Here is a 27,734-nt window from a genome sequence, read left to right as displayed (position 1 = left end):
AAGCACCAGGCCAGGGCTTGACACCAGGAGATAACCCTTCAGGCTAATGAATTCACATGGGCAACCCAGAGGTCAGGCCCAACTTCCAGCCCCTCTACTAGGTCTACAGGAGCAAGAGGTAGGAACTCACGTCGAGGGGCCGGGGGTCCCTGAACCACACTTAACCCCACTGCCCTAAGCCTCAGGTTGGCCATTGGAAGAGCACATGCTGATGGGCCTCACCTCATCAGTGACAACTCAAGACACCCTGATGAACACACCCAGAATTGTGCGAGCACCAGAAATCATACATAATGTTTTTCATACATTTGACAGGTTTTTAAACCAGGGGTGCAAACACAAAAACCCAGAGGGCCCAGCAGGAATGGCAATTCTGTGACATGAGGAGTGGTGAGTAATGGAGATGGGTGGGGCCTGCGGCACAGCCCAAGCCTCCGACAAGGCATTCACAGTCACCCTTTGTTTCAAACACAAGTGCAGCCAAACCAAACACCAGATGCGTCTGTGGGCCACATTCAACCAGGGCTGGCCTGTTTGTGACTCGGGCAAAACAGGAGCTCCCTGGGCCAGTTTTCCACCCCACAGGCCACAGCTCCCACCCAAGATGGAGGGGAGGGGTGGGAGTGGAAGTCGGGGACTTCCTTAGTGGAAGGGAGCCTTCCTCAAAAGGGCAGGAGGAGGGGAAGCCTGGTTTCAATGAATGGATCACAGCTTTGTTCAATCGGTGCATATTTATTAAGCGCCTACTGTATTTTTTTTTTCTTACTGTATACCCGGCACTGTGGGACAGAGCAGGGAACAAGCCCCAGCCCTCATAAGCAGACACAATGGGGAACTGACATTCAGAATATGCAGTTACTGTCCACCTCTGAACACTGAGCAAGGGCTCTTCCTGGCTTTGAAAAAGGCAGGCCCCGGAGCCTTTAAAGGCTAAGAAACAGACCCTGCATTCAAAGAGAAGTTCCTTTCAGGACACAGGAGGATTTGCAGGGGACAGAGCAAAACCCTCTCCCTGACCCTCGTCCTCCCCAGCTAACAGAGAAGTCCCAGAGGCCTCTTCCAATCTCACAGGCCTGCCCCCTCTGCCCCTGCCCCCACCTCGCCCCCCTTGCCGTAAGAAACTGAGTGTCACCGGGCTTCCTCCCAAGTCTGTGCCTTATTTATGGCGCTGCTTGCGTTTCAGAAAGAACAAAGCCGGGAACAGACCAAGCCCCTCTCACATGTCCTGATTATCTCTGAAGATTAACAACTCACTTTCTCCCAGAGTTGAATTTCTGGATTGTTTCCCCAAGCATCTGCTTGCATCTTTGCCCCCAGGCACGGCTGGGGGCTCTCCAGCGAGGAAGATGGTCCCTGCAGCCTGGTGGCTCACAGCGGCCTCCCACCTGAGGGGCCATCCGGGTGTCCCTCCTGTGGGCCGGTCGGCAGCTGTGAGCAGGCCTGGGAACAGGCTGTGCACGCGGGTGGGGGAGGACTGCTGAGACACGTTGTTTCCTGCAAACGCAGGTGCAGAACCCCGCAAGCCTTGCAGCGCCTTGGTGGAAGAGCAAGGGGGAGGGAAAGAAATGTGCACAGGCACTGTAGTCTACGTGTGGATACTTCTGGAGGGACAGTCATTAATTCAGCAAGGAGATACTGAGGGCCTACTGTGTGCTAGGCACTGTGCTAGGCACAGGGGATACAGTAGTGAACAAGACAGTCTCTGCCCTCACGGAGCCAACATTCTAGAGGGGGAGACGCACAACTAAACTAAATAAATGTGTCATGCACTGTATAAGATGGTGGAAGGAGGCTGGGTGGCACAGTGGTTAAGGACTCGGCTGCTTACAGAAAGGTTGGCAGTTTGAACCCACCCAGCAGCCCTGTGGGAGAAAGATGTAACAGTCTGCTTCTGTAAAGAATTGCTGTTGTTGTTAGGTGCCATCAAGTTCGTTTGTCTCATAGCGACCCTGCCCAGTCTCGCACCACCCTTACAATCACTGCTACGTTTGAACTCTTTGTTGCAGCTGCCGTATCAATCCATCTCTCTGAGGGCCTTCCTCTTTTTCGCTGACCCTGTACCTCACCAGGCATGATGTCCTCCTCCAGGGGCAGGTTCCTCCTGATAACATGTCCACGGTACGTGAGATGAAGTCTCACCATCCTCGTTTCCAAGGAGCATTCTGGCCGTACCTCTTCCAAGACAGATTTTTTCATTCTTCTGGCAGACCACGGTGTATTCAATATTCTTTGCCAACACCGTAATTCACAGGCATCAATTCTTCTTCGGTCTTCCTTTTTCCTTGTCCATATTTCACAAGCATATGAAGAGAATGAAAACACCATGGCTTGGGTCAGGTACCTCAAAGTGACGTCTTTGCTTTTTAACACTTTAAAGAGGTCTTTTGCAGCAGATTTGCCCAATGCAATAAAAAAAAATTCTTGACTGCTGCTTCCATGGGTGCTGATTGTGCATCAAAGTAAAACGAGATCCTTAACAACTTCAGTATTTCTCTGTTCATCATGATGTTGCTTATTGCTCCAGTTATGAGGATTTCTGCCTTGCAAACCCTATGGGGCAGTTTGACTGTGTCCTGTAGAGGCGCTATGGGTCGGAATCAGCAACAGGTTTTACAGTGGGAAATGCTTAGAGAAAAATCTATCAGGAAAGGAAGACAGAGTGCAGGGTTGGGGGTCAGGGGAGGTAACTGCTAGGGATTGAACTGTGTCCCCCCAAAATATGTGGCTATAACCCCATTTGGGAATAGGGTTTTCTTTGTTATGTTAATGAGGCCATGTCAGTGTGGGGATGTGTCTTAAACCAATCACCTTTGAGATATAAAACAAGCAGATTAGACGCAGAGAAGCAAGCAGAGATGGGGGAAGATAGATGCCAGGCCACAAGGAGATCTCCAAGGAACTGAGAAACAGGGGCTGAAAAGAGACAAGGACCGTCCTGCAGAGCTGACAAAAGCCCTCCCCTGGAGCTGGTGCCCTGAATTCGGACTTGCAGCCTCCTAGACTGTGGAAGAATAAATTTCTGTTTGTTACAGCCACTCATTTGTGGTTCTTCTGTTGCAGCAGCATAGATAACTAAGACAGTGACATTTAAGCAATGACTCCATGGAGGCCAGGGAGGGAGCCATGCAGGAATCCGGGGCAAACGTGGAAGAGGCAGAGCTACGGCCGGTGCAAAGGCCCTGAGGTGGAAACATGCCTGGCATTTCCAGGAAACATCAAGGAGGCCAATGTGGGAGGAGCGGGTGGAGGGAGCACGGCCACAGGACACACCAGAAACTGGCACCAGGGTTACCAATGGCAGGCAGAGCTGAGAACTGGGGACTGAGGTAGAAGGAGACTTGCTTTGACTGTACCCCGAGTGGAGTGCTTAAAGATGTTCAAAGTCCTTTCTCTGTCTCTCTCTTTTTTTCTTTTTAGGCTCGGACATCTGGTTTTGGATATCCCTGCGTGCCTTCTGGAATCTTTCTTGAGTTTCAAGGAGGCCTCCTCTCCAGCATCTTTGCACCACATTTGCTATTTCTCAGCCTCTCTGAGAATGTCAGGAATTAGCCCCCTGGGTGGCCTGACCTCCCAGCTGGGCCTGGAAGCCCACAAAAGCACTGGCCCTCCTTCCTGGAGTAGCGGCTATGCACAAACACACAAATGGTGGAGAGTCCTCATTGCATCCGTGACCCCACCCAGGACTAGAATGGCCCTGGCCAGAACCTCCTGGCATGAGGGCCTGTGCTGAGGCCCCCCGTCAAGGTGAGACCCCATTCAGGTCCCCTCTGGTTGCTGAAGGAGACAGTGATCATTCTCATTTAAAAAACATCAATGCCATGGGTTCACCTGTCTCAGAAGGACCCTCCAGGTGTCTCGAGCACCCTTGGAAATGATCAAAAGCCTGCCAGTCTGTGCCTGAAGTTTACAGGGCTCTGAAATCCCAGGAAGGACGAATTTAGAAGGGAGAAGCAATTTAGAGCAGGAAGGATCGACAGCTTTGAGTAAGACAGAGCTGGCAACTTCACAACTCTGACACTTCACTCAGTCACTCAACAAACATCAATGAGCATTGAAGTGAGCGAGGCCCAGGACCTGGCCATGAACAGGACTTGCCTGGGGCTGGTTTCTGACAGAGCAGTGTCAGAGAAGCCATGGCTGAACTTGCCCAACATCCATTGCTCTCTCCTCCTGTTTGTCTTCCTGGATGGCAGAAGCCAGCAAGTGTGTTCCAGCCTCCCTTGCAGCTAGGCTTCCCGATGGATTTGGTTCCGGCTCTCCAGACGGAGAAACCTCGCTCAGAGGTATAAACCGCCAGCCCAAAGCCGCACGGGGCAGTGAAGCACATGTGAATCCAACCCAGGCTGCCTCCGGAGCTTTCCGGAACTGTCCGTGAGATGCAGACGTGCTGTGCTCTCGACTCTCATTGTTGCTGCTTGGATAAGGCAGCCACCCCAGTGAGGGACTGAGCAGCCATGGGGGGTGTGGGGCTGATGTCCCCAACCCAAAAAGACAACTCCACTAGCCCACTGAGACATGAGTGTCCTTGAATTCTACCACAAGGACCCAGACTTTCCCTGTAAGCCCTGGGAAGACCTGAGGGGTTTTAGGAGGCCTATGGTCAGGCTGGGTCATGTTTCAGAAGGATGTCCCTGCAGCTAAGCACAGAGAGGGGCCTGCAGGGCTGGGCGTGGGGATAAGTCTGGGCCAGGAGACAGAGCAGAACCTGTCTGCACCTGCCAGGTGGTTTGCTTTGGCAGCAGCACCGAGGAAAAATTCCAACTGTGTTCCCTCTGGTTCCTCAGAAGCACATTGTGGACAGGCAGACTCTGGGCCGCAAGGCCACCCTTCTGTCCAGGCACTGCAAGCTCATCACAGCCATGGGGGTGAGGAAGGGTGTCCAATGCAGGGGCAGCAGGCATGGAGGCTCACCCGCCCCCAAAGCATCCCCTCCCGTGATCTCAGTCTCTCTACGCCTCCATTTCCTCCACTGCAGAAGTGTGTTACGGGCTGAATTGTGTCCCCGCAAAAGGCATGTTGAAGTCCTAACCCCTGTACCTGTGAACATGACCTTGTTTGGAAGTAGGGTCTTTGCAGATGTTATCAGTTAACATGAGGTCACCCTGGAGGAGGGTGATTCTAATCCTATACGGCTGGAGTCCTTATAAAAGAGAAGAGACATGGGGAAGACCACCATGTGAAGATGCACCTACAAACCAGAGAATGGGGCCACCAGAATTTGTGAACGACAAGGAACGGTCCTCCCCTGGAGGCTTCAGAGAGAGCACGGCCCTGCCGATACTAGGCTCCAGAACTGTGAGAGGATACGTTCGTGTTTGTATAAGCCCCCCACGTTGTGGTATTTTGTTACGGCAGCTGTAGGACATGAAGACAGATGGGTATAATGCAAGCCCTTTCCTCACGGGGTGGTCCTGAGAATTAGATGAGAAACAGTGTAAGCCCTCAGCACAGTGCCTGGGTGGCACACAACGTCAGCCACGTTGCCTTTTGTTGATGGTTACAGGGAGGGGGGAGGTGCCTGGGTGGCACGAGCAGTTAGCGCTCAGCTGCTAACCTGAAGGCTGATGGTTCAAACCCACCCTGCGGTGCCATGTAAGAAAGGCCTGGCAATCTGCTTCCATAAAGATTATAGCCAAGAAAAGTACGGAGCCCAGTTCTGATTTGTAACACATGGGGTTGCTGTGGGTCAGGATCAACTTGGCAGCAACAGGTTTGGGTTTTTTGTTTACTGAGAGCAGGAGGTGTTGGAATGGGCTGTGTTAGAGCTGGGGGGTGTTGGCATGGGCTGGAGGAATCAGGGAGGACTGCCTGGCAGAGGCCAGCCTGGTGCTGAGACCGGTTAGTAACAGCTAAGGCTGACTGAGCTCTTACAGCGTTCCAGGTTTCTGCCTGAACTTACCACATGCCTGCAACAGCCCTCCGAGGGTTTGGCACTGTACCAAAGGGGAGTCCCCAAGTGTGGCTGGGTGAGGGTGTGCGCGGAACACATCACTCTGAGGAGCCCTTGCCAAGGGCTGGGTGCTGCATTCAGTGTTGGGCACGTGGGACCTCATCCTCCCTTACCTTCATCAGCCACCATTGGACAGGCGAGGAAACTGAGGCTCAGAAAAATATAGCAACTGGGCCCAGATCACATAGCTTGGAAGCAGAGGAGCAGGATCTGAACCCGGGTCCCTGCTACCACCACCTGCATTGTACTGCAGGAAGTGCAAGCTGGCCAGCCTGCAGATGTGTTTGCAGGCGCCACACAGTGTTTAAACATCAGGATAAAAAAAATAGTTCACAATAAAATATGGCTTCTCTTTTGTACAAACCACCAACAAAGCACATAAAGCGGTTCTCAGTATTTTTCGTCACCAGGGAAATGCAGACCCAACCATAAGGAGATACCACTTCACACCCACTAGGGTGATTACAATCAAAAACTCAGACAATAACAAGTGTTGGCTAGGATGTGGGACAATTGGAACCCTCGTGCAGTACCGGTGGGAATGTGAAATGGTGCAGTCGCCGTGGAGGACAGTCTGGCAGGTCCTCAAACAGTTAAACAGAACTAACGTATGACCCAGCAATTTCGCTCCCACGTATATACCCGAAAGAACTGAAAACAAGCATGTAAAAAAAAATTTGTACATGATGTTCACGGCAGCACCATTTGCCTATGAACTGATGAAGAGATAAACAAAATGGAATATTATCCAGCCATAAAAAGGGATGAAGTTCTGATACATGCTACAACGTGGATGAGCCTTGAAGACATACGCTAAGTGAAAGAAGCCAGACACAAAAAGCCACATATTGTATGACTGCCTTTATATGAATTATGCAGAATAAGCACATTCACAGAGACAGAACACAGATTGGTGGTCGCCAGGCACTGGGGGCAGGGAAGACTGGGGAGCGACTGCTAACAGGTTCAGGCTTTCCTTCTGGGGTGATAAGAGTGTTCTAGAACAAGATAGTGGTGATGGTTGTACATGTGGGATGTATTAAATGCCACCATATTGTATACTTCAAAATGGTAAGTTTTATGTTATCTGTATTTTACAATAAAATTACATACATGTATTAAAAAAAAAAAAAAAAAACCAGTCGCTGTCAAGTTGATTCCAACTCATAGTGACCCTACAGGACAGAGTAGAACTGCTTCATAGGGTTTCCAAGAAGCAGCTGGTGGATTTGAGCTGACTTTTTTGGTTAGCAGCTGTAGCTCTGAACCACTAAGCCACCATCGTTCCCAATAGACATATATGATTTATATATGTATGTAGATATATATGGCTTCTCTTGAAGGGACTGGGGGGTCTGGCCACGTGGGGCCTTGACACAGGGCACGTATCCTCTGGTTCCCACAGTCCCTCGGGATCCTCTTAGCCCCTGTCAGCATCTGAGTGTGCAAGCTCTGCCCTACACCACCCACACGACACATAAAGGGGGTGTTGTGAAACGCAGCCTGGCCTCGGGCCCTGGAACGTCTTATGATGGAGGAAGACAGGGTGCAGGCACAGCAGGACAGTGACACATCCTAAAGCCTGGGGGGCAGGGGGGAGTCTCCTCCGAAGCCTGGCCCACAGGAACTAGGCCTCCTCTCCTTTCCTCTCTCGCCTTCCTTCTATGTCCTCCTTCTGTCCCTCCAGGACTTTGCAGGAGGCAGGAGGACAGACACGGAGCCAGGAGCATCTCCCCTGGGGACAGTGAAAGACAGTGCAGAAAGCCTGGGTGGGGAGGGGGTCAGGGCCTTGAGGCTGGGCTGGGGGTCTGGGGAAGGCAGTGTGGAGGAAGAGGCCTACACAGGTCATCAGTTGTCACAGCCTCCTGTCCCTAAGAAGAGGTTCTGGGCAAAGGAGCAAGAGGCCAGGGACGGAGTGGTGTCACCTGGAAACAGTTCTTCCAATAAATGACCTCTGTCTCCTGACTCCCCCCTCCTCCCCTGCCAGTGTCACCCACCCACTTCCAACAAGGTTGGTGACACTGGCTCTACCAGAGCCTGGAGCACCCTGTGGCCTCGGATCCCTGCCATTTCTGACCAGCCTGGCTAGGCTGGGGCTCCCTCATTTGACCTTGGACAAGGGGACTCTGGTGTCCTCCCCCTCACTGCTCGGGCCTTCCATCTTCTCAACCTCAAAGGCAAAGGCAGGCGGCCCCACGCTGGGTGCTTTACCTGGCTGTCTCTGCGCTCCCTCCCTGACCCCACCCAGTCTCCAAGTCCCATCCTCACAGAGAAAAAAAAAAACAGAGGCCATCTAGAATCCCAGCTCCAGCCTGACCCCTTTCAAAAACTCCAGACTCCAGAATCCCACAGCCATCTGATGACTCCACCTGGCTGGCTGACAGGCAACCTCGTGCCCTCCAAGGCCTGCTACAGAGGACGGGGAGGGCAGCTGCATCTTCCCAGATGCCCACTCCTGGAGTCACCCCAGACTCCTTCCTTCTCTCACAGCCATGTCCAGTGGGTGAGCAATTCCTGTTGATGCAACCTACAAAGTATTTCTGGAACCTGACCTCTTCTCCCCACCTCCACTGCCTGGACTGTCGCAATAGCCTCCCCCGCTGGTCTCCTCACTTTAAAGCCTGCCCCCTCCATCCATCCTTCCCCTTGCAGACAGAGTGATCTTTCCAAAGCATCCACAGGAATGTGCCACTCCCTTACTCCATAACCGTCAATGGCTCCCCAGTGCCCACAGGATGAAGTCTGACCTCAGCTGTGACTCCAGGCTAAGGGGCTGTGGGAAGCATACTTGCTCCTCACAGGCCCACTGCCACTCCTTCCTTTCTCTAGTCACCCCTTCCGCATCTCTCCAAGAGGAACCCCACGAACCCCTTAAGGGCCACGTGCTGCCTCCCCCTTGAAGACAAGGCCCTTCCTCAGAGCCTCCTCCCTACTCCCCGTTCTGGACACCCCTCACCTCTCTTCCACTGGACTGTGTGCGTTTGAGGGGGCAGGGTCCGAGACCCCTCTGTGCCCCCAGCCCCTGAGATGGCCAGGGCTGGACAACCAGCACACACATGCAGACACACAGCACCATCTACCACCCGACGCCTGTCACGGGTGAGGGACTTTGTAAGCACGGTCATAAATATCTGTTGAATGAATGAATGGATGAATGGGGATGATAATAATAATAATAGGTAAATTTACTGAGCACTTCCTTGGTGCCAGGAGCTGTTCCTTCACTATTCACTCACCACCGCGGTTACTGTTCCCAGTGATGCTATGGGTCAATGTTCTCATTGCTGCTCCACACTGCCGAGTGGATTCCGACTCACAGTGACCCTATGGGATAGAGCAGAACTGCCCCATAGGGTTTCCTAGGCTGAAATCTTTACAGGAGCAGATTGTCAGGTCTTTTCTCCCAAGGAACAGCTGGTGGGCTCAAACCGCTAACTTTTCCATTAGCAGTGAAGTTCTTAACTGCTACTCCAGCAGGGCAGGGCTCCTGGGTGCTCTTACCAAAACCAAAAAACCAGACCTGTTGCCGTCCAGTCGATTCCGACTCATAGTGACCCTATAGGACAGAGCAGAATTGCCTCACAGGGTTTCCAAGGAGCAGCTGTGGATTTGAACTGCCAACCTTTTGGTTAGCAGCCAGACAGTTAACCACTGTGTCACCAGATCCTCTTAGTATCTCCATTTTACAGATGAGCAAACTGAGGCGGAGAGAGGGGAATAACAAGCTGACTGTGGAGGAGCATCCAGCCTAGGATAGCCACTCACAGTCATTACATAACAAAACTGGAGTAAAGTTTAACAAGAGATACACTGTTTGCAAACCCTCCTGAGCTGGCCTGCAAAGTGATACGATGCCCCCCCCACCCCCCACCTTCCGAATTTCCTGAATCAGATCTGGCAGTGGAGGGTTCACACAAGGGGCCAGGAGGGGAATGGCATAGGCGTGGGCCTGGGGGGCTATGCCAGGCTGGGGTCCCTGGTGCCCCTGCCCCACATGAGTCTGTCTGGCAACGACTTTTCACATATATTACAGCCTGTGTCCTTGGGACAAAACTTGGGCAGATCAACCCATTTGACAGATGAGGAAACTAAGGCACAAAAAGGGCACTTAACCTGACACCTGGTAGATTTTCGATGAAACTTTTTAACCGTACTTAGTTTTTACAATACTATTAATTGTTTTCTTTATGGGAAGTGATACTGGTTTTTCTTTTATAATAGCTAAACAATTTCCTTTTAAAAATAAATTTAGGCCAAAAAAAAAACGGGAGGGGGGATAAATTCTCATACACTCAGGTGGGAATGTAAAATGGTCCAACCACCGTGGAGAACTATCTCTACGTCCCTGCCCTACATCCCAGCACTTTAACTCCCACGTACACAATCATCAGGAATGTGTTCATGTGCTCATGAAGAGACAGGCACAGGGGTGTCTGCGAAAACCTTTTTCATTATCCCCAGACTAGTAACTTCCCAAACGCCCATCAACATAGAGTGAGCAAGTCAACTGTGGTATATTTACACTGGTTCCTGGGTGGCGCAAATGGTTTGTGCTCAACTTCAAACCTGAAGTTTGGCGGTTTGAACCCGTCAAGCAGCAGCTCGGAAGAAAGGCTTAGGCTTGGCATTCTGCATCTATAAAGATTATAGCCAAGAAAATCCCATGAAGCAGTTCAACTCTCTAACACATGGAGCTGCCGTGAGTCAGAATCAACTCAATGACAACGGGTTTATAAACACACACACACACATGCACGCACACACGCACACATACATGTATGTATATATACCCGAAAAACCCACCCCATATATACACATGCATGTATTTATTTACTTACACCATGGAATACTATACAACCATGAAAAAGAACTGTCCATAGCTACCATCTCAATGTAGATAAAAGCAGATGCGCAAGTATCCAAACTATAAGATTCTATTGATTTAAAGTTCCAAATCAGGCGAAACTAATCTCTGTAGTTAGAACTTGGGATAGCGGTTACCCTTTCTGGGGGAAGTGACTGGGAAGGGTCTGGGGAGAGTCAGTTCACTCTATGACCAGTGTATTCACTTTATGAACATTCTGTAAACTGTTTAAGACCTGTGCACTTTCCTGTACACATAATATACCTCAATAAGAAGTTCTAGAGGGTGCAGCCATTTAAAGAAAGATATTAGCTAAATGGTAGAACCGTGGTACGCTGGTATGTGAATATGTGATGGTGTTCTGAAATCTGCCTCATGCTATCATGACTTCGTGCCTATTTTTGGTGGCTGGAGTCTAACGGACACAAACACCTGTTGTTGATCATGCAGACTAGGAAAAGCTTAGGAGAACAGACGCTGGATAAAGAGTACTGTTTGCTTAGAGATTATTCTCATTTAGTGTCAGATGGAAATAAATCTGTCTTCGGTTGCTGGAGTTGCCTCTTGACTTCCTTTCTCTTTGGAATAGGCCTGTATGGGATGTGTATACTATTCCTCCATTTTCCACTCTCAGGGCAGGCATTGCTAATCAAGCTCAGCACTACTGCACCCCAAGTCCAGATAAAGCCTCAGAATTCTTTGCAACACGGTCAAAGGGAGTTGCTACCAATGATCGGAGATGGAGCTTGGGATGATTCTTGACATTCCAGACCTAAGCCTCTACTCCCACCTTAAGCCGGAGGATGCTAAGCCATGGGTGCCACCTCTGCCTGGGGATCACCTGGGCTTCTTGCCACCCCCACAGACAGCACAGGAGAGAAGAAGGTGCAGCTCTGCCTGTGATCAGCTCATACTGTCTGCCTCCTGGATACCATCTCTCCAAGCTCAGTCCCACCTGCCAACCTGCAGCTGCCTTCTCTGAATCCCACTTCTTGCTGTCCTCCTCCCCACCCTCAGCAATATCAAAGTCTCTCAGGACACCACCTTCACTTCTAGATAGAAAGGTGTCAGCCACCAGGACCCACCTGCATGGCCCAGGTGGGACACCAAGTACAAGTAGATCACTGAAATTGTCAATTATTTCATTCTTCTTGGATCAACAGTTAACATCCATGGAAGCAGCAGTCAAGAAATCAAATGATGTATTGCACTGGGCAAATCCGTTGCAAAAGGCCTCTTTAAAACCCTTTGGTGACCCGTAGACATATGGTACCCTAACTGCTTTTTATGTCTCTGGAGTTCTTTGAGCATATACCTGTCCCACTGAAAGTATTTGCTGCCCTTCAGTGGGGACTTGCATACTGGCAAAAGGCAAAAGAAATAGTTGAAGCAAAATACCTGGAGCACGAGGTTTGCAAGTAAGGTAGTGCACTCAGGAAGTGTGACTAAGATTTTGTCTCTTCTGGCTTTTGTACTCCTAGATGAGACTTGCAAGCGTATTTATGGTTTCTGGTGTGATAGTTGGAGCACTGGTGGTGTAGTAGTTAAGAGCTTGGCTGCTAACCAAAAGGTCAGCAGTTGGAATCCACCAGGTGCTCCTTGGAAACTATATGGGGACAGTTCTACTCTGTCCTATAGGGTCGCTACGAGTCAGAATCGACTCAATGGCAATGGGTTTTTTATGGATGTGATAGTTAGGGAGCCCAGGTGGGCTTGGTTTTGGTTTTTTTGTGTCATATTTAGAAAATCAGAGGTTCCCCATGAAACCTAAAGGAAGGCACCCCACCATATTTTCAGCAACCAGGATTGTTTGGGACAGATGGGTCATCAATCAGCAGGCTTGAGAACACAGAAAGTTCAGGGGTCACCATGTAGTCCCAAATAATATTTCTCAAAATCCACATTACCAACCAAAAATTTAAACATACCCCATGACTCAGCATACTTCCATTAAGGAAGACACATGGTATCTGTCATGGATTGAATTGTGTTCCCCAAAAATATGTGTCAACTTGGTTACGCCATGATTCCCAGTATTATGTAGTTGTCCTCCATTTTGTGACTGTAATTTCCCTATGTTGTAAATCCTAATCTCTGCCTGTGGTTAATGAGGCAAGATTAGATTATGTTAAAGAGGATTAGGGTGGGATTGTAACACCCTTACTAAGGTCATATCCCTGATCCAATGTAAAAGGAGATTCGCTGGGTGTGGCCTGCACCACCTTTTATCTTATGAGAGATAAAACGAAAGGGAAGCAAGGGGGGGGGCACTCATACCACCAAGAAAGCAGCACCAGGAGCAGAGCACATCCTTTGGAACAGGGGTTCTTACATGGAGAAACTCCTAGTCCAGGGGAAGACTGGTGAGGGCCTTCCTCCAGAGCTAACAGAAAGAGAAAGCCTTTCCCTGAAGCTGATGCCCTGAATTTAGACTTCTGCCCTACTAGACTGTGAGAAAATAAATTTTTCTTTGTTAGAGCCATCCACTTGTGGTATTTCTGGGAGGTCGGCAGTTCAAATCCTCCAGGGGCTCCTTGGAAACTCTATGGGGCAGTTCTACTTTGTCCTATAGGGTCGCTATGAGTCAGAATCGACTTGACAGCAGTGGGTTTGGTTGTTTTGGTTTAAGGGTTAAAGTTTTAAAAAAGCAATGATGTCACTTTGATGCCAAAGGTGTGCCTGTCCCAAGCCATGGTATTTTCAGTCATCTCATCTGTGTGCAAAAGCCAGATGATAAGAAACGAAGCCATAAGAAGAACTGAAGCACGTGAACTGTGGTGTTGGTGAAGAATATTAAATATCTTGTGGACTGCCAAAAGAGCGAACAAAGAGGTCTTAGGAGAAATACAACCAGAATGTTCCTTAGAAGCAAGGATGGCAGGACGTTTGGACACGTCATCAGGAAAGACCAAGCACTAGAAAAAGGCATGGTTTTTGGGAAAGCAGAGGGCCAGCTAAAACGAGGGAAACCCTCCGTGAGACGGACTGACACGATAGCAGCAACAAGGGGCTCAAACACAGCAACGATCACGAAGATGATACAGGACCAGGCAACACTCCATTCTGCTATACAAAATCACCGTAAGTCAGAGCTGGCTCAAGGGCTCCTGATAACAGCAAGTTTTCATGGGCCAAAGTCCTATTACGTGGTTAACTCGTTTGTTTTCTGTATAGGTGGCAGGATGGAGGGTGGGGAGATGCAGTAGACTCTCTTTGGCTTTGGAATGCCATTTAGGATTCTCCCCCAAGTACAATATTTGCACAACAAATCATAATTTGGAGTCCTGCTGGTGCAGTGGTTAAAATCCCTGCTGCTAACCAAAGAGGTCGGCAGTTTGAATCCGCCAGCCGCTCCTTGGAAACCCTATGGGGCAGGTCTACCCTCCCCTACAAGGTTGCTATGAGTCAGCGTCGACTCCAGGGCAACAAGGATGGATAATCACAATTTGATTAGGCTGTGTTTTTGTCTCACCAGTATCTGTTCCTTCTTTTTCCCATAATAGCATATCCATCTTCCTTTAGGGAACCTTCCGTCCCTCACTCACTAAGTTAAAAAATCACTACTGTGATTTGGATGAAGGATACGATCCAACACCGGCAATCAGAGCCATGGTGACTGGTTCAAGAGCAGGTATAAGATACAGACCTGGCCAACGAAAGCTGGCCTAGATAATGGCAGCTGTCAAGGACGAGCTGCCCGTTTTCTGCTCTGGTTTCCCAAGATGATAAGATGCAATCCAACAGCTGTTGGATTTTCTTACCTCCACTTAGAATGAAACCAACACAAGGGAAAGCAGATCCAACATACAGCACTGACATCATTTGAGCACCTGGATCCAGCCATGCCTGAAACCTAAGACCCCAGACATTTGTGCATAAAACCGTCCTAGTTGGATCTCACTCCCTTGCAACCAAAAGACTTTTGACTAACATCAGCTATTAAAGTAAGTCTGTGAGGCTTACAAATAGTATAAACAATGATTAGGGAACATGGCCTTAAAACAAGAATAATATTGCCAGATAATGCAGAGGCACAAAACAAAGGCAGACAATCAAGGAATTGATGAAAAATTCCTCTATAAAGATGATAAAACCATCATTCTACAGAACCTTCAGGAGGGCAGAGTCCTGAGGGACCATCTGGTATACCAGGGCGGTCTCCCCATCAAAACAGAACTGACGTTCGTCAATACAACTTAGCTTAGTGAGCCTTGCTAACTCCTCGCAATTAGCATTTTCTCCCCTAAATAGTCACAGGCTGTCCGGGCAACGCTCTGTGCCAGGATTCTGCTAGGAACACTTGCAGTGAGGCAGACCTCTTCTGGGGTTTCCAGAATGCATAGCATCTTCCCTTTTGGAAAACCTGGGCCCTTGCCCATCTTCAGGCTCCACCCACTTCCCAGCAGGGTCTCCTGGGTCCTTTTTATGGTCGCCTGGTCAACCAGGAATTCCGTTCTCTCTTTAGAACATCTGTTCCTCCCATGGGATTTGGGAGAACGTTTGTCCTCAGTGCGAAGGCAGACAGTCATCACAGATGAGCGACTCCGTGCCTTTTCTGTTGTCTGATCACGTGACCCCATCTCCCCCGTCTTTGACATCTATTGTTCCCTCTAAATTTCTTCCCCTAATTTCACCTGCAGGGTTTGTTTTTTTTAATAACACATGCAAAAAAAAATGTTTTTTTAATTTAATTAACACGTAAAAATTCCAACAGACCCAAAGGATATACAATAAAAAAAGTCTCCCTTCTTCCTGACTCCCAGGCCCGTAACTTTGTCCCTGCTCCTCCAGGGACAACCACAGTTATCAGCCTCTTCTTTGCCCTGTTAAGACGTATTTTGTCCACATGCTGTGAGAGGTGTGTGCACATGGACATAACCTTTCCTCTTTTTTTAATTATGGTAAAATATACGTAACGTAAAACTTACCTTTAGTGACACTGAGTACATTCACAGTGTTGTGCAGCATCACCTTTATCTAGTTCCAGAATGTTCTCATCACCCCCAAGGAAACTCCATACCCATTAGTGGTCACTCCTCATCCCCTCCTCATCTCAGCCCCTGGCAACTACTAATCTCCTGTCTCAATGGCTCTGCCTGTTCTGAACATTTCACAGAAAGGGAATCACATGCTCTGTGGCCTTTTGTGTCTGGCTTCTTTCACTCAGCATAGTGTTTTTGAGGTCCATCTTTGTTGTAGCACGTATCAGAACTTCATTCCTTTTTATAGCTGAATAATATTCCATTGTATGGACAGGCCATGTTTTGCTTGATCATTCATCTGTTGATGGACACTTGGGTTGTTTCCACCTTTTGGCTATTTATGGTGACTAATGCTGCTATGAACATGTGTACCTGTCTTTAGTTCTTCTGAGTTATAATCAGGCGTGGAATTTTTTTTGTCATACTGTAACTATATGCTTGACTTCTGAGGAACTTCCAGACTGCTTTTCTCAGCAGCTGTGCCATTTTACGTTCCCACCAGAAATACACGAGAGTTCCAATTTCTCCACACCCTTGCCAATACTTATTACTTTCCATTATACTTTTTTCCTAGGCATCCTAGTGGATGGTATCTAATCGTGGTTTTCGTTTGCATTTCCCTCGAGAAAAATGATGCCCCCTGTTACGGACTGAATTGTGTTCCCCCGAAAATATCTGTCAACTCGACTAGGCCACGATTCCCAGTATTGTGTGATTGTCCACCATTTTGTCATCTGATGTGATTTTCCTATGTGTTGTAAATCCTATCTTTATGATATTAATGAGATGGGATTAGCAGCAGTTATGCTGAGGAGGCAGAGCTCAATCTCGAAGGTTAGGTTGTGTTTGAAGCCAATCTCTTTTGAGATACAAAAGAGAGAAGGGAGCAGAGAGACATGGGAACCTCATACCACAAAGAAACAAGAGCCAGGAGAATAGTGTGTCCCTTGCACCCAGTCCCTGCACTGAGAAGCTCCTCGACCCAGGAAGATTGATGACAAGAACCTTCCCTCAGAGCGGACAGAGAGAGGAAGCCTTCCCCTGGAGCTGGCACCCTGAATTCGGTCTTCTAGCCTCCTAGACTGTGAGAGAATAAATTCCCCTTTGTTAAAGCCATTCATTTGTGGTATTTCTGTTATAGCAGCACTAGACAACTACGATACCCCCTTATATAAAACCAAACCCCTCACATATGTACTATATTATATATATAGTATGGAAACCCTGGTGCCATAGTGGTTAAGTGCTGCTAACTAAAAGGTCGGCAGTTCGAATCACCAGGCGCTCCTTGGAAACTCTATGGGGCAGTTCTACTCTGTCCTGTAGGGTCACTATGAGTCAGAACTGACTCGACGGCAGCAGGTTTGGTTTTTTTTTTTGGTATATATAGTATGTAATACATATATACATATGCCTGTTGGTCCAGTGGTTAAACACTCAGAACCAAAAGGTTGTTGGTTTGAACCCACCCACGGCTCTTTGGGAGAAAGATCTGATTACAACCAAGAAGACCCTATGGGGCAGTCCTACTCTGTCACATGCGGTCGCTATGAGTCAGTTTTGACTCACCAGCACCCAATAACAACAACATATAAATGTATAGTGTAGCCCACTACAGATACCATTTTCCCTCTTGAACATTCACTCAGTCATCTAGACTGGAGCTTATTCCATGTCGGCTTCACATGGCTCTTCCATGATCTTTTCAGCAGCCCCACAGTATCTACTATATGGAGAAATCCCATTCCTCCACCCAGGACCCTGCTGCTGGACACTCGTACTGTGGCAGTCTCACCCAGGACCCTGCTGCTGGACACTCGTACTGTGGCAGTCTCACCCAGGACCCTGCTGCTGGACACTCATACTGTGGCAGTCTCACCCAGGACCCTGCTGCTGGACACTCATACTGCGGCAGTCTCACCCAGGACCCTGCTGCTGGACACTCGTACTGTGGCAGCCTCTTGCTGTTCCACATGACGCTGCAGCCAACATCCTCAGGTGGACACATTTGTGTACATTCCTCTGATTTTCTTAATTTACTTCCCTGAAGTCAAGGGCAGCCCCTCCCCACTAATTTCCCCTGTAAGAGGCCTTCCTCTTGTTCTCCTGTGATCAATGGTAGGAACACAACCCCCACCCCAACACCAACCCTAACTCCTGGTCCTTCTGAGTCTTCCCTAGATGTCAGGCTTCATTCCCTTCTCCGACGATTCTTCCAGGTGAATTTGATTCCCATTTTTCAGGGAGGAGACCGAGGCAGAGAGAAAGAAGTCACTTGTCCAAGGTGACACAGGCAGTTGGCGGGTAGTCAGGCTTTGACCCTGGCTCTACTTGACTCCCAAGACCCCACCCCTCACCTCAGCACTGTTCCTCTGGATTGGTGGGTCTGGAATATGGTGACCCACTGTCCCAGTGTGCCCAGGACCTGGGGGTTTCCTGAGATGTGGGACCGTCAGTACTGAAACCTGGTCCGGAAAGTGAGCAGCTATTGGGTTGGGACAGGCTGCCTTGAGCCATCTATACCCTCTGATCTTCCTCTGCTAACATCGGGGCCATACTCCAGCCTGCCCAGCCATGGTCCCAAGTTTCGCCTCCACCCACACAGCCCCAGCGGGGCATGTGGACCACAACCTGCAATGAGGCTGTCCAAAGGCCTGTCCCACAGAGAAGAGATGGAGACTCCAGCCACACTGCCAAGGGGACTGAGTCAAGGAAAATGGAGAACAACTCAGCCTTTGGATTTTCCACAGTTCCTTGTGCATCCATCATGCATTTGGGATGGAAGAAAGCATGCAGGGCCTGGGAGTTCAAAGGCACCTGTCTGGGTATTAGTACCCGGGCAGATGTGCCGAGTAAATAGCTCAGCTTTGCTACACACGACGTTGGCAACAGCTTGGTCACATCCGGAATAACTCCCAATCTGCCTGCTCAGACTGAAACCCAGGCCACGGAGTTGGCCTTTCCTCAAACCCCTGATCTGCCCGCACCATAATTAGCTTATTACCAGCCACCTTGTGCTGATAACATTTCCCTTTATTACTGCGGAAGGAATTGAAGAGAACTAACAGAGCACAGCCTATAATCCATTTCTAATCTTGCCCATTTTTAACCCTGGATGCCAGGAAAGATAGAAGTCAAGGGAATTCCCACCCCTTCCCATTTCCTGATGTGATGGTAGGAGGTGCTTCCCTTTCCAATGGGCACGGTCTCAAGTTCTGCTGGTCGTCAGGCTGGAAGAAGCCGGGAGCACTGAGTGGGCAAAAAACGGGCCCAAGGGAGTTCCCAGCGGATGCGGAGAGTGGGGAGAGAGGGACAGGCCTTCTGGGCCTGGCTTGGCCTCCCGCCCCCTCTCGGCCTGACGGTGGTGGTCACTCATGGTCAGATCTGTGGTGGGCTGGTGGTTCAGTCTGGAGGGAGTAGCCGCCATTTATTCATCCACCAGCCGTCTTCCCTCTCTGTGTGAGTTTCCCAGGGCTGCTTAACAAAGTATCACAGACTGGGCGGCTTATGAGGACAGAAATTTATTCTCTCACAGTCCCGGAGGCTACAAGTCAGGGTGCTGCCCGTGTTGATTGCATCTGAGGGCTCTGAGGGATCATCTGTTTCTTGGCTCGCCCAGTGTCTGGCACTTGGCATTCCTTGGCTTGTAGGCCTTCACTCCCATCTCTGCCTCCGTCCTCACAGAAACGTCTTCCCGCAGTGTGCCTCTGTGTCTGGTTCTCCTCTCTTATAAGGACACCAGCCATAGTGGACTGGGCCCGCCCTACTTCGCAGTATAAGGAGCCCTGGTGGTGCCGTGGTTAAGCACTCAGCTGCTAACCCATACATCAACAGTTTGAACCCATCAGCTACTCCACGTGAGAAAGATGAGGCAATCTGCTGCCATAAAGATTTGTAAAGATTTAAATCTTGGGAAACCCTGTGGGGTTGGGTTGGGTTTGGTACTCCATCTAGTATGACACCATGTTAACTAATTACACCTGCAAAGATCCTATTTCCAGACAATGCCACATTCACAGGTACAGGGATTAGGACTTTGATGTATCTTTTGGGGGGATACAATTCAGCCTATGACAGCCCCCTTGTTCTCGATGGAGGAACATGCCTCCCCTGGTGGAGGCTGAAAATTTCAGCCCCTTCTTTCCCCGAGGAGCCCTTCTGAGGACACCCCTGAGCACCTTGGGGACCTTTTTTTTGTTTTGTTTTCATATATTATTTTTAGCTGTCTGTCTCTTTTCCTTTTTTTTTTTTTAATAATAATTTATTGTGTTTTCGGTCAAAGTTTACACAGCAGTTTAGGTTCCCATTCAGCAATTTCTACACAAGTGGTTCAGCGACACTGGTTACGTCCTCTATGTGAGAACATTCTCATTTCCCTTCTGATTGTTCTGTTTCCATTACTCTAGTTTCTTCGCCCCCTTACATTTGGTCTCATACAGGTGATTTTTTTTAAAGGAGCACAGTACTAACAGGTGGTGGTCATTGTTTTTGGAGCCAATTTGTTATTCAGCTACAAGGTTACCTCAAGGGAAAGTTTCAGTTCAAGATGGAAAGAGTATCTCAAGGCAACAGTTTCAGGGAGCCCCCCTTGGAGAACTTCTATAGAATCTGGGCCTCCACTGCTCAGGTTCTGGGCACTTTGTTGCTGATGGCTCACACCTGTGAACTTCTTCAGAGGACTGACTAACTTTGGGTGATTGGCATCTCCACGCATCCTGGCCTGGGAGTCTGTAACCCCCAGGATGGCTGTTAGGCAGTAGCTGACTGAGCAGAGCCCAGAAGCCCAGCTCCCTGGTCTCAAGGTAGAACAAACTCTAGGATATCACTGCTGCTCCTGGGCTCCCGTGAGGTCAAGATGAGGAAAGGACTTCATGCAACCAACATGGCCCCTTTGCCTGACTTCTCCCCCTTTCCTTGTCCTGCTCCCTGACTTGAGAGCACTTCCTCAATGAATCACATGCACAGAAATCCACCTCTAGGTCCTGAGGAAACCACCTAAGATGCTCATTCTCAGCTAGGAGTGGCCACCTGACCTAGTTTTGTCCAATGGGACCTAAGGTAAGTCCAGTGGAAGTTTCCAGAGAAGGCTTTCCCTCCCTGACAAGAGAGTGAGGCGTGTAGGGAGAGTTCCTGCAATCTTCCACCTCAGACACATGTGTATGAAGTGTGTCTTAAGCAGCCATTCTGAGATCTTGAGGGGAGAGAGGGCTGACACAGTGAAGATGGTAGAAAGAGGCAAAGAGCTTGGGTCTCTGATGATATCACTGACCTGCTAAACCAACCCTGAGGCTGCCTCTCTAGACCTTTGTTGTTGTTAGATTATAAAACAGGCCTACTGTGGAATCTACTAATAAGCAAAGCTGGTACTTGCAACTGAAAGCATGCCCACTGAGTTAGCTGCCAAGATCCCTTCACCTCTGGTGATACATCTACACACACTGGCAATCCCCGTGGCTGATTTAGACTTTAGGGAAGGTGTCCACCCTTGTCTGGCTAATGACAGGTGAAAGGACACATCCTGAGGCCTCCTGGGGAAAGTATCTTTGCCTACATGTGATACTGGGACTGGTGACTGCTCTGGTCTGAGAAAAATGCCACCACCACCACGACCCCCCCCCCCCCCGCCGAGTCTAGCCACCGTGCCTGGACCCTGCTGGACCCCTAGACATCCTGGCATTGTGACAATAAATTTTCTGATTGTTAAAGCACATTTGAACTAGGTTTTCTGTCACCTATAATCAAAGCATCTTAGCTGAAAACGTGGGGAAACCTTTGTGTGGTCCCTTCTGAACCCCTGGGTTGAAAATTGTAAAGATGAAAAATTCCCACCTATCTAGAGCTTGCCCTGGGGTAGGCATCACTGAACACTGCATATTTGACACAGGGGTTAAAGCTACTAAAAAAAAAAGGTTGACAGTTCGAACCCACCAGCTGCTCCATGGGAGAAAGATGTGGCAGTCTGCTTCTACAAAGATTTACAGCCTTGGAAACCCTATGGGACAATTCTCGGTCCTACAGGGTCACAGGTTGGAATCCACTGGACAGCAGAAGGCCATATTTGTTATCACTCATCTTTGCAACAGCCCTGTGAGGTCGGATGAATCAAGCCCACTTTTCAGCTGTGGACACTAAGATCAGGCAGGGTGAGTGACTTGCCTGGGGTCCCACAGTTGGTGAGCGGCTGACTCTAGAAGCCACACTCATAACCACAAGCCTTGCCCTTGGGGAGCTGCCAACCTTGCAAGAGAGACCAGGCCACATGGCAGGATGGAGGGGCTGGAGGAGGTGCCAGGGAGAAGGCAGGGGTGTGTCATAGCCCTGGACCCCAAGGCGACAGGCTTTCTACTGGCTTACTGTGTGACCTCACGCAGGGGGCAGTGCCTCTCTGCTAGAGGGTTTCCTGTTGGGTGCGATGGAGATAATGGTGCCTCCTGGGTAGGTAAGTCAGATGAGAAGCAGCAGGTAGAGGCAGTCTGCAAACTGTAGAACACTGTGTACAGGTTAGATGGGCCTGCCATGAGAGCATAAGGGACCTAATTGTTGGGTGCAAAGAAGAAAGGGGGGGAAAAGGGAGGAGAATGCTAAGGAGAGATGTGGGTTCTTCTTAGTTTTGTCAATTTTCACAAGAGCTTAGCAACTCCACCCCCAGCTCAACTGGTTTTATTATCATCAATATTTTAAGCATTCCCCAAAGAAGAGAGAATTCTATAATGAACGCTCACACACTCGACTCCCGGGTCTACCAGAGGTCAGCCTTTGCCATAATTGTTTCAGATACACTTTTAAAGCAATAAAACGTTCTTATACAGATGGAGCCTGCTGGTTCCTCTTCCCCGACTCCGTTCCCTCCCTCCCGCCCTCCCCAGTGGTAACCAGTGCCCTGAAGTTACCATGTAAAGCCCCTTCCAGCTGTTTAGTACCTTCACTGGCTTGAGTGTAGCCATACAGGATTACAGCATAGTTTCACGTGCTTTAAAACTTTACGTAAAGGGTGTACCATTGTGATTATTTCGTAATTGTATTCCCGTTCGTTATCTGTTTTTGCATGAAGCCGGGTTGATAAGCACAGGACGAGTTCATTCATTTTGACTGTCATATTGTGTTCTGTTAGCAGAACAAGCCACAATTCAGTTATCCTGTCACCTATTGATGGACACGTGGCTTGTGTTCAATTTTTTCCGATGACAAACAAGCCCACGATGGAAACCCTTGTGCATGCTCCTTCAGGTACTAGGTCAAGTTCTCTAGAACCCAGTCCCTCCCTTTTGTAGGAAATGCTTGTCATGTCTCTTCTACTATCCTGAAACAAATGCCACACATGACTGACAGGGGCTACCTACACATAAACTGTTACGGGTTGACTTGTGTTCCCAAAAATCCATGTTGAAGTCCTAGCCCTGGGAATGCGTCAGGGTGAACTTGCTTGGAAATAGAGTCTCTGATGATGTTGTCAGTGAAGTTACCGTGAGGTCATTCTGGAGTACGCTGGGTCCTAATCCAATCTCAGTGATGTGCTTACAAAAGAGGAGGAGAGGCAGAGAAAGGACGGCTACGTGAGGTGGGCGGAGATGGGGACACCAGACACTGGAAGAGACAAGAAAGGATCTTCTCTGACACCCCAAATTCTGCCTCCTAGCCTCCAGAACCATGAGACAATAATTTTCTGTTCTTATAAGCCACCAGTCTGTAGTACTTTGTTATGGTAGTCCTAGAGAATGAATTAAAAAAACAACCAAACTAGTTGTTGTCAGTTGATTCCAACTCATGGAGACCCCACGTGTTTGAGCATAGAGCTACGTTCGTTCCACAGGGTTTTCAATGGCGTGATCTTTTGGAAGTAGATCACCAGGCTTTTCTTCCAAGGCACCTCTGGGTGGATCTGAACCACCAGCCTTTTGGTTAATAGCTGATGTTTAACCATTTGCGCCACCCAGGGACTCCAGGGAATTAATACAACATGGCCTTAGCAAAATACACGTACACCCAATGCTCTATTTGAAACATCAAAGAAAGTAACTTGTAATAAAATAATACACTTGTATAAGCAAACGCTCAATTACAATTATTCCCGAAGACACAACGGAGCAGTCAGATGTTGGTACCTGTATGTGGAATCACTATGAACACCACGGGTAAGCTCTGTGGTGTTGGGTACACGGGGATGTGATTTTCCGAAGAGGCACCCAGCTCTTGGTGCAGCTCTGAACACAACAGAGTGCACTATCCCCTTGATTCAAACACTTTCTATTCCTGGAAAATGCAGTGCACACCTAAAAAAAGGCTAAAAACACTTCGGTTTATTTGTATAAGAGTTAGATTTTAGATTCAGTCCATTATAAACAAGATTTTCACCCAAAAAAAATGACAAGCGAAGATGTGAAAACCAAGTAGGATTCGGGTCCATTCTTTAGGGGACCGCCCCAGAGCTACGGGAAGTTGCGCAGCCCTAGCGCCCATCCACTAAAACCTACAGTGCCCCCCCACCTAGTTATTGTGAAAGCCAAATGTCCCACAAATTTCCCACACGCCCACACTGAGGAAGGAGGCTTGCACAGCCTAGAGTGTAATTGCTGACTTGTGGCTTGGAAGTCATTAAATCACCCAACTCTAGGCTTAAAGGGCAAAGACAAGGAGCTGCTCTTGCGGGCTGCGCCCTAGGATCCGTGATGCTCCTCCAGACCTGGAGGAAAGGACAGTGTCCATGACAATGGCCTTGGGCTCTGTCTTCCTCTAGAAACGCTACCATCCCACGAAACACCACACCCTCAGGGGGCTGGGTACCTGGACCCCATCTCACAGAGCAGAGCGGTTTTCAAGGGTCATCTGCTTGTGTATGGAGAACTGCCCTGTGAAATTCAAATGAGCTGGCAGAAGGGCACCTGTGGGAGTCTTTTTTTTTTTTAATAGAAGTGGCCTATGTACAGAAAAATGGACAACTCTTAGTCACAGCTTGATGAGTTTTTACATGTGTATATACCTGTGTGACGCAGCCTTCTCAATTATTTCATATGCATGCAAACCTGGACAATGAGAAAGGAAGACAGAAGAAGAACTGATGTGTTTGAACTGTGGTTCAAACTGTGAACTGTTGGCAAAGAAAACAGACTGCCAAAGAATAAACCAATTGGTCTTGGAGGGGAGTACAGCCAGAGTGCTCCTTAGAATCAAGTGAAGACAGTGAGACTTTGGCTCACTTAGTTTGGACACTTCAAGAAAAACCAGTCGCTAAAAGGGGATATCATGTTTGGTAAAGTAGAGGACCAACAAAGGCAAGGGAAACCTTCAATGAGATGGACTAACACAGTGGCCACAACAATGGACTCAAACATACTAACAATCATAAAGATGGCGCAGGACCTGACAACAGAGCAACTTTTTATTTCTCTCCAACCAACTTGGAGCAATGGCTCTCCAACTTGGGTGAACACCAGAGTCCTCTGGAAGGCCGTGAAATGCAGATTCCCAGGCCCCACCCCCCGGAGTATCTGATTCAGTGGGTCTGAGGTTGTTATTGTTGTTAGGTGCCATCAAGTCGGTTCCAACTCATAGCGACCCTATACACAACAGAACGAAACACTGCCAGGTCCTGTGCCATCCTCACAATTGTTGTTATGCTTAAGCCCATTGCTGCAGCCACTGTGTCAATCCATCTCATGGAGGGTCTTCCTCTTTCTCACTGACCCTCTACTTTACCAAGCAGGATGTCCTTCTCCAGGGACTGGTCCCTCCTGACAACACGTCCAAGGTATGTGAGATGTAGTCTCACCATCCTTGCCTCTAAGGAGCATTCAGGCTGTACTTCCAAGACAGATTTGTTCATTCTTTTGGCAGTCCGTGGTATAGTCAATATTCTTCTCCAATACCATAACTCAAAGGCGTCAATTCTTCATCGGTCTTCTTTATTCATCATCCAGCTTTCACAGGCATAGGGTCTGGGGTGGGGCTTGAGAATTTGCATTTCTAACAAGCTCCCAGGTGATGCTGAATCTGCTAGTCCAGGGACCAGGGCTTCAAACTGGTTCATTCAGGTTCAAAGCCCTGCTGAGAATTTGCCTTTCTAACAAGCTCCCAAGCGATGCTCATGCTGCTAGTTAGGGTCCAGTTCTGAGAACCACTAGCAGAGCAGTGGGTCTCAAACTTTATTATACATAAGAATCACCTGGTGATCTTAGTAAAATACAGATTCTGAGTCAGTATATCCAGGGTGGAAATGCAAACTCTCAGCAGGGGTTCCAAACAGAATGAATGGTTTGAAGCCCTGCCAGGGACCCCACTCTGAGACCCACCAGTCTGTCATATAAAAATTAGCCTCAGGGGTCTCAGCCCTGACGGTATATTAGAATCACCGCGGGGGTGGGGTGTTACACATACTGGATGCTGCCTGGGCACCAGCCCCAAAGATTTTGATTCTGTGGTTTAGGGGTGAGGCCAGTTCCCCCAGGAGATTTTAATAAACAGCCAGGGTGAGAACCCCAGCATCAGCCTGAAGAAACCTCAAACTGTGTTTCTGGAATTCTTACGGGTCACATCTGTGAACCATTAGCAAAGAGAGCAAGCCAAGAAATGTCATCAGATTGAGTCCTCGTTCCAGGGGCTGTCTCTGCAGTCACAGGTGTTGGGTATCCTTATAAAAAGCCTTTTGAAGATCACTTTATAAAGTAACAAAGTAAGTGGTTACTTGGTGAAGCTCATCAATAATATATGCCCCACCAAACAAATGAAACAACCAATGTCCTAATTTATGCAAAAGGATGTTTCTTACCTGGGATAAAATTTCCAGTGGCTGCGTCATAGGTAGGTTAAAAAAATGCCGTCTCTGGCATAAATGTGATACAAACCATAACTAACAATACCCAAACACCAGAAGATAAGCTAGATAACTGGAGTCTTCTAAAAATTAAACACGCTCATCAAAAGATTCACCAAAAGAGTCAAAAGAGAACCTACAGACTGGGAAAAAAATTTGAGCTTTGACAAATCCAACAAAGTTCTAATCTCTAAAATCTACAGAAAAATCCAACACCGATACAACAAAAAGACAAATAATCCAGGTAAAAAAATGGGCAAAGGATATCAACAGACATGCCACCCAAGAAGACATTCAGGCAGCTAACAGACTCATGAGGAAATGCTCGCAATCACTAGCCATTAGAGAAATGCAAATCAAAACCACAATGAGATGCCATCTCACCCCAACATTACTGGCACGAATTAAAAAAAAAAAGAAAATAACAAATGTTGGAAAGGCTGCACGGAGATTGGAACTCTTGTGCACTGCTGATGGGAATGTAAAATGGTACAACTATTTTGGAAAATGATACGGTGCTTCCTTAGAAAGCTAGAAATAGTAACACCATATGATCCAGCAATTCCACTCCTAGGAATATATCCTGGAAAAATAAGAGTCGTCACACAAATAGACATATGCACACCCATGTTCTTTGCAGCATCGTTCACAAGAGCAAAAAATGGAAACAACCTAGGTGCGCATCAACTGATGAGTGGATAAACAAACTATGGCACACACACATGATGCAGTACTACGCAACAGTAAAGAACAATAATGACTCCGCGAAGCATCTCACAACATGGCTGAATCTGGAGGGCATTATGCTGAGTGAAATAAGTCAATCAAAAAAGGACAATTACTGTATGAGGCCACTGTAATAAAAACTCATGAGAAGGTTTACACACAGAGACAATCTTTGATGGTTACTAGGGAGGGTCACTATGAGTTGGAATTGACTCAAAGGCAATGAGCTTAAGGAGGGGAGGATGGGGTGGGAAAAACAGTTAATAGACAATAGATAAGTGGTCACTTTGGTGAAGGGTAAGACAGTACACAATGCTGGGGAAGCCAGCATGACTCGTACAAGGCAAGGTCATGGAAGCTTCATAGACACATCCAAACTCCCTGAGGGACCGAATTACTGGGCTG

The 27,734-nt window shown here is 48.4% G+C and overlaps 1 long non-coding RNA gene across 1 annotated transcript; it reads left to right on the top strand.

Annotated features, from left to right (window-relative positions):
* The first annotated feature begins 322 nt into the window (after positions 1–322).
* Positions 323–7,031, top strand: LOC126065743 (uncharacterized). The gene is made up of 3 exons (XR_007514919.1): positions 323–390; positions 2,007–2,118; positions 3,418–7,031. It is a non-coding gene; the product is annotated as an uncharacterized LOC126065743 (long non-coding RNA).
* The last annotated feature ends 20,703 nt before the right edge of the window (positions 7,032–27,734 follow it).

This window comes from Elephas maximus, chromosome 22 (genome assembly GCF_024166365.1).
Source record: "Elephas maximus indicus isolate mEleMax1 chromosome 22, mEleMax1 primary haplotype, whole genome shotgun sequence".
NCBI classification, from domain to species: domain Eukaryota; kingdom Metazoa; phylum Chordata; class Mammalia; order Proboscidea; family Elephantidae; genus Elephas; species Elephas maximus.
The sequence above is the reverse complement of the archived record's forward strand: the minus strand, read 5'-3'. Positions and strand labels throughout refer to the sequence as shown.